The sequence below is a fragment of the Miniopterus schreibersii genome (genome assembly GCF_964146895.1).
Source record: "Miniopterus schreibersii genome assembly, chromosome: 16".
In the NCBI taxonomy this organism is placed as follows: domain Eukaryota; kingdom Metazoa; phylum Chordata; class Mammalia; order Chiroptera; family Miniopteridae; genus Miniopterus; species Miniopterus schreibersii.
In genome coordinates, this window is record NC_138116.1 from 7,430,166 (window position 1) to 7,441,783 (window position 11,618).

The following is an 11,618-nucleotide window of genomic DNA, read 5'->3' on the forward strand; positions in this document are numbered from 1 at the left end:
AGAAATGGATCCTGCCGTTTGCTGTGGTCGAGACCCCGAGACAGAGTGAGGCAGGTGAAATACAACACAGGTCACTGACACTGGGTGTCACTTGGGGTGACCCAGCGCAGCGAGGATGGCCCAGGCTCCCATGGCCCATGTTCACAGAGAAAATGGGGTAGAGAAGGCGTCAATGCTATTCAACCATCTCCCTCAGAGGGTCGAACACATACGCTCCTGGATCGGCCCATGCACTCCCAGGGGCCCCGGAGGCCGAGTTCTCACACGTTTTCCTGGTAAACATGGGGAGTTCGTGGGGTGACCCCGGGGGCCTCTGCCACTCCAAGGCCTGGTATCTCCACGATGACATCGGAGCTGCCCTGACCTGGAAGTTTGGTGCCCCCGGACAGCCTTAAAGAAAATGGCCAAGGTTTGTCTCTCTGACCCCCCCATTTTCTCTTGTTGACCAACCCCCTTTCCGACTGGCATGTTCTTAAGCTATGTTACAAGAGAGGGTTCTAAGTGTTTTCGTAAATATGCTTTTCTTAGGTTCTCCAAGTCCAATCAAGTGTTGCTGAGGGACCCATTCTGACTTCTTAAAGTGACGTCACATCTCTTTGTTCTTACCCATATGTGTTAGTTTTTATACTTTAACTCTCCAAGTAGCGTCACCGGATACAATACAGGATGCCCCGTTCATGTGAATTCCAGGAGAAAAATGAATTATTATTACTATTATTTTGGTGTAAGTATATCCCAGGCAATATTTGGAGCATACTTATACTAAAAATTATTCATTGTTTCTCTGACATTCAGATTAACTGAGCATCCTGTCTTTTTATTGGCCGAATCTGGCAACCCTATTTCCAAGGGAAATCTTATCTCCCTATTTTCAAATTCTTGGAGGTGGCAGTGACCTCACCATGGCTCATAAAACCTATACACAGTTCTGCAAAGGTAAGAAAAATAATTCTATTTTCACAAATGCACATTCCACACAAAGGGCAAGTGCCTCCCCATGCACAGCACAGCACCGGCAACTGGGGGAGTCAAGTCTGGTCAAACACAAGCCCGGCCCTCAGGGGGCTCAAGTGTACAGCAGACGGATAACCCCAAGAGTTCCAAGGTCGGAGGCGGGGACCACATCTGCTCCGACGGCCTGGAGGAAGACCGGATCCTCGCTCAGGCGGTATTTAGATGCCTTTTAAAAAAACATCAGCAGGTGGAGGAGGGATAGCCTGGCACCCCTGGCGGAGGGAGTCACAGGAGCACATGCAGAGGGAGAGAAAGAGGCTGACTTGGTGTTTGCCGTCTGCACAGAGCTTCGAAGACGTGACGAGGCCAGGACGGGACAAGGCGGGGAAAGGGTGGGTGGAACAAACACGCGAACGAAACACAAGCCGCAGAAAGGACCCAGAGTCACCGGAAGGCTTTGCAAAGTTCATTTTCAAATCCTAAAATGTTCCCAAATACTGTCTTGGGAGAGGAGGTGAGGGGTTATCTTGTCCTTCAAGGAACTGGTTTTATCACATCTTGAGTAAGTTGCCTTTGCAAACAGCTGCTGCCACCCTTTACCTCGTTCCCGGGTTCAAGCAAAGGGTACGAGAAACAGCCGGGCATGTCCGAGCAAGGCAGCCGGCCGGGGGGAGGGGGCCGTGGAGAAGATGTGGCTGCTCTTGCCTTGCAGATGAGACGCAGTCCAGACAAGTCGGCCAGGCAATGAATTTCTGCAAAGTAAACCTGCTTCCCTAGTTTTCGATAAAAGATGAGAGTCCCGGGCTCTCAAACGTAATCTTCTAATTTATTATATGATCTTTAGCAAACGTATAAACTAAAAACTCAGATGAGACTCAGGGTCCTCACCGTAAAAGGTGGCCCAAATTGCTACATTCCCCTCCAACACGGGCAAAGAAAGCCTCTTGGTGACAACGGGGTTAGCAGCGTGGCAGACCGCTCGTGGTACCTGTGGTTCCATTAGTCCTTTCTCGAGAAGATGAAAGCAGGGTAAGCAGCTCCCAGGAGTCAGCCACTGTGAAGGGTGCGGAGTGGGGACCATCTTCCATCCCTCCAAGAATTAGATGCCACCTGGAAGGATAGGACGTGCAGTTTCTCACAGAGGTGGCACACAAGGACCCACGCCTCCCGGTGTTCAAGGCACTCATCCTTGAATCTGGGCTCTTGAAACAATAGAGTGGGACCGAGGGGACATTGTACCAGCTCGAGGCCTGCGCTGTAAGAGAGTCCGGTAGATTCTGAATTTGCACTTTTGGGACATATGCAGCAAGTCTGACTATTGTGTTAGACAGGCCATGTGGAGAGGCCACGTGGAGAGGCCACGTAGGGGGAGAGGCCCTGAGACTCTGTGGAGGAGAAATGAGGAACTCAGACTTGTGCCCCTGTCGGAGCTGATCCAGCCACTGCCAGAGCCAGACCAGCTGAGACACCTGACATGGGGGTGGCAACGTCATCCAGGGTGTTCCACCTGGCCAGGGAGCAGCCACCTGAGGTCCTTTGTCTCAATTCTGGACTGGCAGACTTGTGAGCAAACAGTTTTGCTGTTAAGCCACGAGGTTTTGGGTAGTCTGTTACACAGCAATTGGCAAGGAAAACTCACACTCACAAGAAAGGCAAAATGCCCATAAAAATGTCAGGAATCTGTGCCATCTGGCCAGTCAGGTTTCCCAGGGTCAAAAGAAAGGACGTGCCCAGTTTAACCACAGGCAGTAGCACATACTCTTGGGGACCAGCCATGAATTCCATGAGGTCCCCAGTTTTCTGGATTCACGTGGGAATGGGTGACAGGCCCCTAGGGGAGTTTCTCAGCTCTTGCTCAGAGCACCCCTGGGCTGAGGGACACCCCAGCTTTGTCCAGCCACAGCTGTGCTTCCTGAGAGAGGCAATGGCAGGGAGAGCTGTGTTCACAGGGCTTTGGGGTCACAGGGTCAGAGGGGCCTCTACTGGACAGACGGGTGCACCCCACCTTGTGGGAAGCATCAAACACCAAGAGACAGGAGGAGTGGAGCCGGGGCATGGAGGCAAAAACACACACACTGTGAGGCAGCAAAAGCAGCTGCCTGGGGCTCCTTCAGCCCACCCAGGACTGGAAACAGGACCAAGGGTCTCAGGAGGGCACATACTGGGAAGGGGCTACAGTCAGGGCACTGGACCTGTGTGCAGAGCAGGCTCCCCAGGCAGGGACAGGTGCTGGACTGTGAAGACTGCACACTTCAATGGGGGCAGGAAGGGACAGGGAGTTCTGCACCCAGGGACAACCTCTTGAACCTGCAGAAGGAGTGCAGGACTCCCAGCTGTGGAGGTGGGTCCGTCTGGGACAGGGGAGGCTCTGAGGACGAGGGCGGGAGAGGCAAGTGAGCAATGTGAGTGCTAGGCCCAGGCAGCCCACGGACTGGACTGGGGTTGAAGGCTGGGCCTGGGTCTGCTTCACCATGGAGCCCCCAGCAGCTAGCACGTAACAGATGCTCAATAAATGTTTGCCGAATGGATGGACTTTGCTTCTAGGTCAAGGGGAGACCCAGGTGAACGCAGTGAAATGGATGCTGGGGTGCCTGGCCAGAGGGGAGACTGGATGAAGAGGGCCCACGAGGCCTCTGAGGTGTCCCCAGAAGAGACAAGGCAGGGCCAAGGAGGGGGCAGCAGACATAGAGATAAGGGGTGAGGGGAGCATCCCGATCAGCAAGAATTTTACCAGGATGGGCAGGCACGGCAGGACTGGGTCTCGGGGGCCACGGGCTCTAGTCCAGCCTTGCCATTAAATCGCCCTGCGACATGGGCGAGTCACTGCCTCACTCTAGGGCTCCGCTCTGTCTCTGTGAATCAAAAGTGCTGGAGGAGCCCGGCCGGGCGTGGCTCAGCGGTTGAGCATCGACCTGGGATCCAGGCAACTGGGGTTTGATTCCCGGGCAGGGCACATGTCCGGGTTGCGGGCTCGATCAATGACTCTCTCATCATTGATGTTTCTATCTCTCTCTCTCCCTCTCCTTTCCTCTCTCTGAAATCAATATAGATATGTTTTTTGGAAAAAAAAAAAAAAAAAGTGCTGGAGGGGGGGTTTCCCTCCTGCTGGGGACTGCGTGACTATGAGATTGGGTGTCTAATCTAAAGCACAGGTGGGCTGGTCTCGGGGAAGGGAAGGAACTGGGAAGGGTCAAAGACAGTTCTGAGGAGGGTTATGAGACAGTGATGCAACTGTGGTCAGAAATAGGAAGTCAGAAGGGAGGGCTGGGCTGGGGAGGAAAGATGACTCCTTAGCAGTTGGGGAAGTCTAGAAGGGACGAAGGACATCTCCAGAGCAACTGAACACACAACCACAGCCATCTGAAACAGCCCTGTCTCCACCCCCCCCCCCCCCCAAATATCCAAGTCCTAATCCTTGGAACCTGTGGGTGTGACCTTATACGACAAAAAGGTCTTAGCAGGTGTGATTAGGTTAAGGTCTTGACGTGGGGAGATGACCCTGGATTAGCGGGTAGGCCCTGAATGCCACTCCGTGTGTCCTCAGGAGAGGGTGGCAAAGGGGGACTTGACACGCAGAGGAGAAGGCAATGTGACCACAGGGCAGAGCGAGAGGCAAATGCTCAGCAGTGTGCCCACCAGCCAAGGAATGCCAGCAGCCTCGGGAGCTGGAAGGAGCAAAGAACAGATTCTCCCCCGGAGCCGCCGGCCGGGTCGCAGCCATATAATAATACTGTTTTCAGACATCTGTCCTCCAGAACCGCGAGGGGAAAGATTTGGGTTGTTTTAAGCCACCAAGGGATACTGGCCATCCCCTAAATCGGAGACTCTTAACTCACATCCAGGTCCCCTCACCTGCCCCAGGTGAGCGCGTGTTCTCTCCTGCTCCCGAAGAGCCCGGGAGGCAGAAACTGCGCGTATCCCCACTTCCCGGAGCAGGCAGGTGGGGTGTGGAGAGGTCGGACCCCCGTCCGAGGGCCGCAGAGCTGGCGGCGACAGCTGCCTCGCGCTGAGACGGGTGTGGCTCCAGGGGTGACCCTCGCAGCCACTCCACCAGCGTACCCCCGCGAAACACGCGCACGCTCCACCAGCGTACCCCCCGCGAAACACGCGCACGCTCCACCAGCGTACCCCCCGCGAAACACGCGCACGCTCCACCAGCGTACCCCCCGCGAAACACGCGCACGCTCCACCAGCGTACCCCCCGCGAAACACGCGCACGCTCCACCAGCGTACCCCCGCGAAACACGCGCACGCTCCACCAGCGTACCCCCGCGAAACACGCGCACGCTCCACCAGCGTACCCCCCGCGAAACACGCGCACGCTCCACCAGCGTACCCCCCGCGAAACACGCGCACGCTCCTGCGCCTGTTCCCTGGGCCGGTTTCAGGCCCCGGTAACGGCACCAGCGCCTGCCGCCCCCGTGCCCGTCACGGCGGCACTGCCTGCAGCAGCCACGCTTCAGACTCCCAGCTCCGGCCCGGGTCGCGGGGGGCGAGCCGGGACCCTCAGGCGGGCGGCTCGTTCACGGCACCGGCGTGAGAACCGGAATCCGGAGCCGGCTCCGAAGGTCCCACCCAGCACACGGAATCTATTTGAGGAGCGAATTAAGCCGCTTAAACGTGAAAAAGAAACGCTGGCTCGCTTACGTGACCCTTGCTGTTTAAGGCAGGCCCGGGGCCATCCCGCAGAATTAAAAGATACAGTCACGCGCGCCTTCCGCGCCCCAGCGCCCGGGCCGCGTGGGCACCACGCCCGCCACCCGCAGGTGCGCAGGGAGGCTGAGCGGGCCTCCCCGGGATTGGACCAGGGGAGGTCACCTGACCTGAACGGGCCCACCCATTGGCTGACTGGAGGCCTATAGGGGCGCTCTCCAGTGGGAAAGCTGTTAGGCTAATGGGAGTGACCCCTGCCCCGAACTGGAGGATGCGCAGAGGATGGACCGGGGGGAGGGGGGAGGGGGAGGGGGAGGGGAGGGGGAGGGGAGGGGGAGAAGGGGGAGGGCGAGGGGGAGGGGAGGGGGGAGGGCGAGGGGGAAGGGGGAGGGGAGGGCGAGGGGGAGGGGAGGGAGGAGAAGGGGGAGGGGGCACCCTGTCCGCACAGCAGCCTTGCACCCTCGGGCTCGCCCCGCTGGGCCCATCCTCACTCCCCAGCCTGGGGGAGCCTGGGCGATTCCCCACATTCCGCAGGATGGCCTCTGACCTCCTGCACAGCTCACGGGCACGAAGCAGAGGCGAGCGCGCCTGTTTAGCGGGTTTCCTCCCCAGTCCTTGGGCTTTGCCTCTTTGCGCTCGGGTGCCTACATTTTAAATTCTCATTTACTGCCGGGCGGGCTGTGGCTCAGCGGTTGAGCATCGACCCAGGATCCAGGAGATTCCCGGTCAGGTCCCCAGTCAGGGGCGGCCAGGAGGCAGCCGATCAATGACTCTCTCTCATCATTGATGTTTCTCTCTCTCTCTCCCTCTCCCTTCCCCTCTCTGAAATCAACAGAGATATATTTAAAGAAAGAAAGCAAAGGGAATGAAAACGAACAAAACAAAAACGTAAAAATAACAGTAGCAGCCCCCAAATCCTATCCCCTGCCTGGCACTGTAGCAGTTTCTGCTTTTAATGTTTAACAAAGTTACTTCCATCAATGCCCAGAAGTCGCCTGCCTGAAGCCACACAGCTTAGGAATCGGAGAAGCCTGGATTTCAATCCAAGTTCCTCTTACTTGAAAGCTCATGTTCTTGCTTATCAATCACTGAAGCCTCCTGTAGCCATCTCTTGAAGAACCTTACAACATAAAAGAGAAAAGCAGTGAAGTAATCTTCTAGAAAAGTCCTAAAGTCAAAAACTTGGGTGAAAAAAAAGTACCGAGTTATGTCTTATGCTGGAATTGGCACTTCGGGCCGAGACAGTGCTGAGCAAAAAGGCCATTAAAGAAATGGATCTCACAAAGCCTAGCGAGAAGGTGCAGCCCCTGGGGCTTCCTGGTCATGAGGCCACACAAGGGCTGTGGCTGAGATGAAAGCATCCTGATGTCGTGGATTGGCCACAGCTCAGCCCTGCACACCTTCTGTTATGCACACCACTGCAGCCTAGGCTTTGAAGCTGCTTTCACACTTATCCCTCCCTCCGCCCCACAAAGAGGCCATGACCTCTTTATTTTTCCCTATGAAAAATGTCAAACATACAAGCAGTTTGAAAGAACAGCCTAACAAACAACTAATATTTTGCCATTTGCTTTATCTCTCTGCCCATCTCTCTCTCTCAGGGAGAGTTCTTGCTGCTACTCCCACTTGTAAGCGCCACCATGCCCCAGTGCCTTTGCACATGCTGTGCCCACTGCCTAGAGCTCCCTATGCTCTATCCGTCTTCTAGCACAGTCTTCCATATTTTTGTTTCCTCTGCTGGAGAGAGAACTCCTTGGGGCGGGGATAGAGGAGCCGTTTCTCCTCTCTACTTCTAGCGCCTTACAGGAGGCTGCTCTACAAATGGTGCTTTCTCATTTCTAGGCTGTTCCATCCAGCGGGGCATGCAGCCTCACGCCCAGGTCTATTTAAGTCATCTTCGAAGGCCCGCCCAAATGCCTTCGCCTCCACGAAAGTGTTTCTGATTTTTGTCTGGATGGGGGTAATTTCCTCTCTCTGAAGGTCTGTAGCACTTCACCCAGGCCTCTTGAGTGGCATTTATTACTGTATATTTTGGTTTAATTATCGATGCACCTAGATTTGCCACCCCTGCTAGACAGTGAGCATCTTGAATTCAATTCCGCAAGTGGATCATTTTATCATCGCCCATCTCTAGCACGTAGGTGACATGCATAGTTGACCTTTAGTAAGCTAAGTTACATTCTACGAATATTTTTTGAGCACGTACAAGCTACTGGACTGTGGACATGGAGGTGGATGGGGTGGACCCGGTGATCTCTGCCTTCTGGGGCTTACGGTCTGTTTTGGAAGCTGGACTGGAAAACAAGTAGCTACACACGTATGACTGAGATGCAGGGTGGGCTAGAGGAGCAGCTTTAGCCGAGCACAGAGAGGCCTGTACTCTGCTTGTCCAGTGCACGGCTGCTCTTTTGCTTTTAAATGTTGATTGTTTTCTTAGTATAAAAATAACAGATGCCCTTCACAGAAAATTTGGAAAACAGAAAAGTGTAAAGAAGACAAGATGTCTTGTGATCACCATCGCTCCAAAAAAACAACAACACAAAAAGTTAACATTCTGGTGTGTGTTTTCAGTCTTTTTTTGCAAACTGTGTGGGGTGATTGCTCAAATTCTTTTTTGAAAAAAAACACCCCGCAGCATTATTGTTTATATAATTCATATACTATAAAATTAACCAATTGAAAGGGTGCAGTTCAGTGGCTTTTATCATAGTCACAGAGCAGAGCTCTGCAACCACCACTATAACCTGATTTGGAAAAGGGTGTCATCACTGTCCCCAAAGCCCATCCCCATTAGCACTCACTCCCCATCTCTGGCCTCTGCCGGCCTCAGGCAACCACGAATCTACATTCTATGTCTAGGGATTTGCCTGATCTGAACATTTCACATAAATGGAATAAAATAATTGTAAAGATGAAGCCTTTTGTGTCCGGTTTCTTTCACTTAGCATAATGTTTTGAGGGTTTATCAATATTGTAGCATGAACCAAACATCAAAATTATTTACGGCGTTTTTGGTAGTGTTAGGAGGCTCAGTTTTGAGTAGCACATGGAGAAAATGGAGAGAATTTATACCAAAAAAGGTGTCACAGAGAAGATGCTCAGGAGCTTCTGGATTCTTACCCCTGCACTGATCACTGGCAGGGGGGTGGGGGGGTGAGGCGGGGAGGTTCTTAGAGAAAATCAAGCAGGATTCAGGTCAATCCTGATGAAGTCTGGTGACCATGATGGACTGAATGTTTGTGCCGCCCCCCAATTCATACACTGAAGCCTCAATCCCAACGTGCTGGTTTTGGGAGGTGAGGCCTTTGGGAGGTAATTAGGTCATGAGTGGCTTAGTGCCCTTAGGAGAGGCCAGCCAGCTCCCCTTCTACCGGGCAGGGATACGACGTGAGGCTGGCCAGCTGCAAACCAAAGAGGTCCCTTCCCAGGACCCCGTGACGCCTGCACCCTTCATCTCGGATGCTCGGTCTCCAGATGGCCAGGAATAAACTTCTGTTGTCTGTAAGCCGCCCAGGCTGTGGTCCTTCTGATAGCAGGGACAGTGACCGTGAAACGAACGGATCGGAAAGCTCCCATGAGTTTGTGAGGCTATCAGCTTCTGACTTTTTTTTTTTTTTAAATATATCTTTATTGATTTCAGAGAGAGGAAAGGAGAGGGAGAGAGAGAGATAGAAACATCAATGATGAGAGAGTCATCGATTGAGCCCGCGACACGGGCATGTGCCCTGACCGGGAATCGGACCCCGATCGCCTGGATCCTAGGTCGACGCTCAACCGCTGAGCCACGCCTGGCCGGGCAGCTTCTGACTTTTAAACCTCAGGAAGACCAATGTGATCTTGAGTATCTACGGCTTGAAATAAAGAAATCCCCCCTGAGGAAAAGGTTGGAGAGGGGGGAAAAAAAAACCCCACTGGGGTGAATTAAAAAACAACAACAAAAACCTACTGAGCTACCTTAGTGTCCTCAAAGATACTTATAAGTTTCCCCATGAAGTCCCTTTCCTCAGGAAAAATTGGAGATCTTATAGGAACTTTGCATGAACGACTATAATTCTGTATTCCACTATAAATCATTTTCAAGAATCTGAATGTAGTGAAGAACTTGGGCATCATCTAGCTCAGATGATCAGCCTAATCAGGCCACTCCCAAGCTAGCTGAGCGTCAGCTGGACACCACAGCCCAGAGGGAGGCTCCCGTCCCCACGAAGCAGGGGCGCGCCCTGGCCCGGCGGCTCGGCTGGTTGGCGTCATCCCATGCACAGGAAGGTTGTGAGTCCGATTCCCAGTCAGGGCACATCCCCAGGTTGTGGGTTCGACCTCCAGAAAGGGCGTGCACAGGAGGCAACCGGTCAATGTTTCTCTCTCTTTTTCCCTTTCTCTCTAAAAACAATAAACATATACCTGGGTGAGGGATAAAACATAAAAAATTAGTAGAGGCTGTGCTGGTTGTTCTCAGGAACAGCCTGGGCTGTCAGGCAGGGACTCGGGGAACTTAGGAAGCTCATCTGTGGACCACTGTCACGTTCCCATCACGACTGGGGAAGGGGCTAAAGCGACCCCAGGTGGCTCACGTAAGGGAGGACCTCCTAGCCTCGGGTTGTTAGAGATCAGGAAATCTTCCAGGGGAGGGCTCAGGCCTGGAGGGGCGAGTAGGATTTGCCCTGAGGCAAAGAGCAGGAGAGAAGAGGTCATTGGAAAACACCTGGTTTAGTTGGATGGTTGGTTGGAAAGACAGGCAACTACTCGGTGCCTTAAATGTGCAGTTTGGAAGTTAAGTTACATGCACTTCACAAAGGGTTATGCGGTACAGTATACCTGTCTTAAATTGATGCCCATTAATTCTGTAACGTTGGGCATCCAGTCCTCCCTCTGATATATTTCTCTTTTAAGATTTATAGCATCTTCCCCTAAACTGGAACCTGCTACACACATCCCAGGATTGAATGCACAAAATTCGTGTTGCTATGTGATTTCATCAACATTGCTGAGCCTTGGGTGCTGTGATGTCCTTTTTCTTTCAAGACAAAGTTTCGATGAAACCAGCTAGTTAAATCCCACAATGTTTACAAGAACTGGGGTTTTCCATGTAGAATAAAAGAAAAATTTAAAAAAAAGCAACTACACGTCTCTCCAGTTTCATCCTATAAGCTTGTTCTGTTCAGCACTTGGCATCAAGCCTACGTCCAAGGCTGCAGCGTAGTTACTGACAGAATGGTCAACTCGAAAGAGATGGGTCCCGTGTGTTTTCTATCACACACCTTCCTGGGGAAAGGGCCACCCCCCCCCCCCGGTGTACACACTCACTGCGCACCCAGCGCGGCTGCACTGACGCCGGGCGTGGTTGGTTTGTGTGCGAGGCTGTGTGAGCCTTTTGTCTCCGTGGCCTGGCTGCGCACTGTGAAACAGTCGCAGTGTCTCCACTGCGCCACGGCACTGCAGGTACCCTGCGCATTTGACCAAAATGTAGTGTGAATTGACTGACTGACTGATTGTAATCCTCAGCCGAGGATATTTTCCCCATGGCTTTGCAGAGAGTGGGGGAAGAGAGAGGTAGAAACATTGATGTGAGAGAGACACAGCGATTGGTTGCTTCCTGCATGTGCCCCAACTGGGCCCGGGGATGGAGCCTGCCACGAGGTAAATGCCCTTGGCCGGATTCGAACCTGGGACCCGTCAGTCCACGGGCTGATGCTCTAACCTTTGAGACAAACGGGCCAGGGCTATAGTGGGAATCTTAAAACACTGCCCGAAGTCATTTGTTTTTTGAGAGTCTGCCAAATTTCCCATCACCAACACAAAACTGGTTTAACTTATCAACTCTGAGTTTCCTGCATTCTTGAGACAAAAGTCTCTCTTTTCTCTTCCAACAACCCACATGGGGGTGGGGGAACAGGTAAATTTGAGAGAACATCCCGTATTAATGCTGTGATTGTGCCAATTAACTGCGACTGGGCCAAATACTTTCCTAGACAATAGTTTGAGTTTTAGCGATTTCCTTTGACAAAAATCAG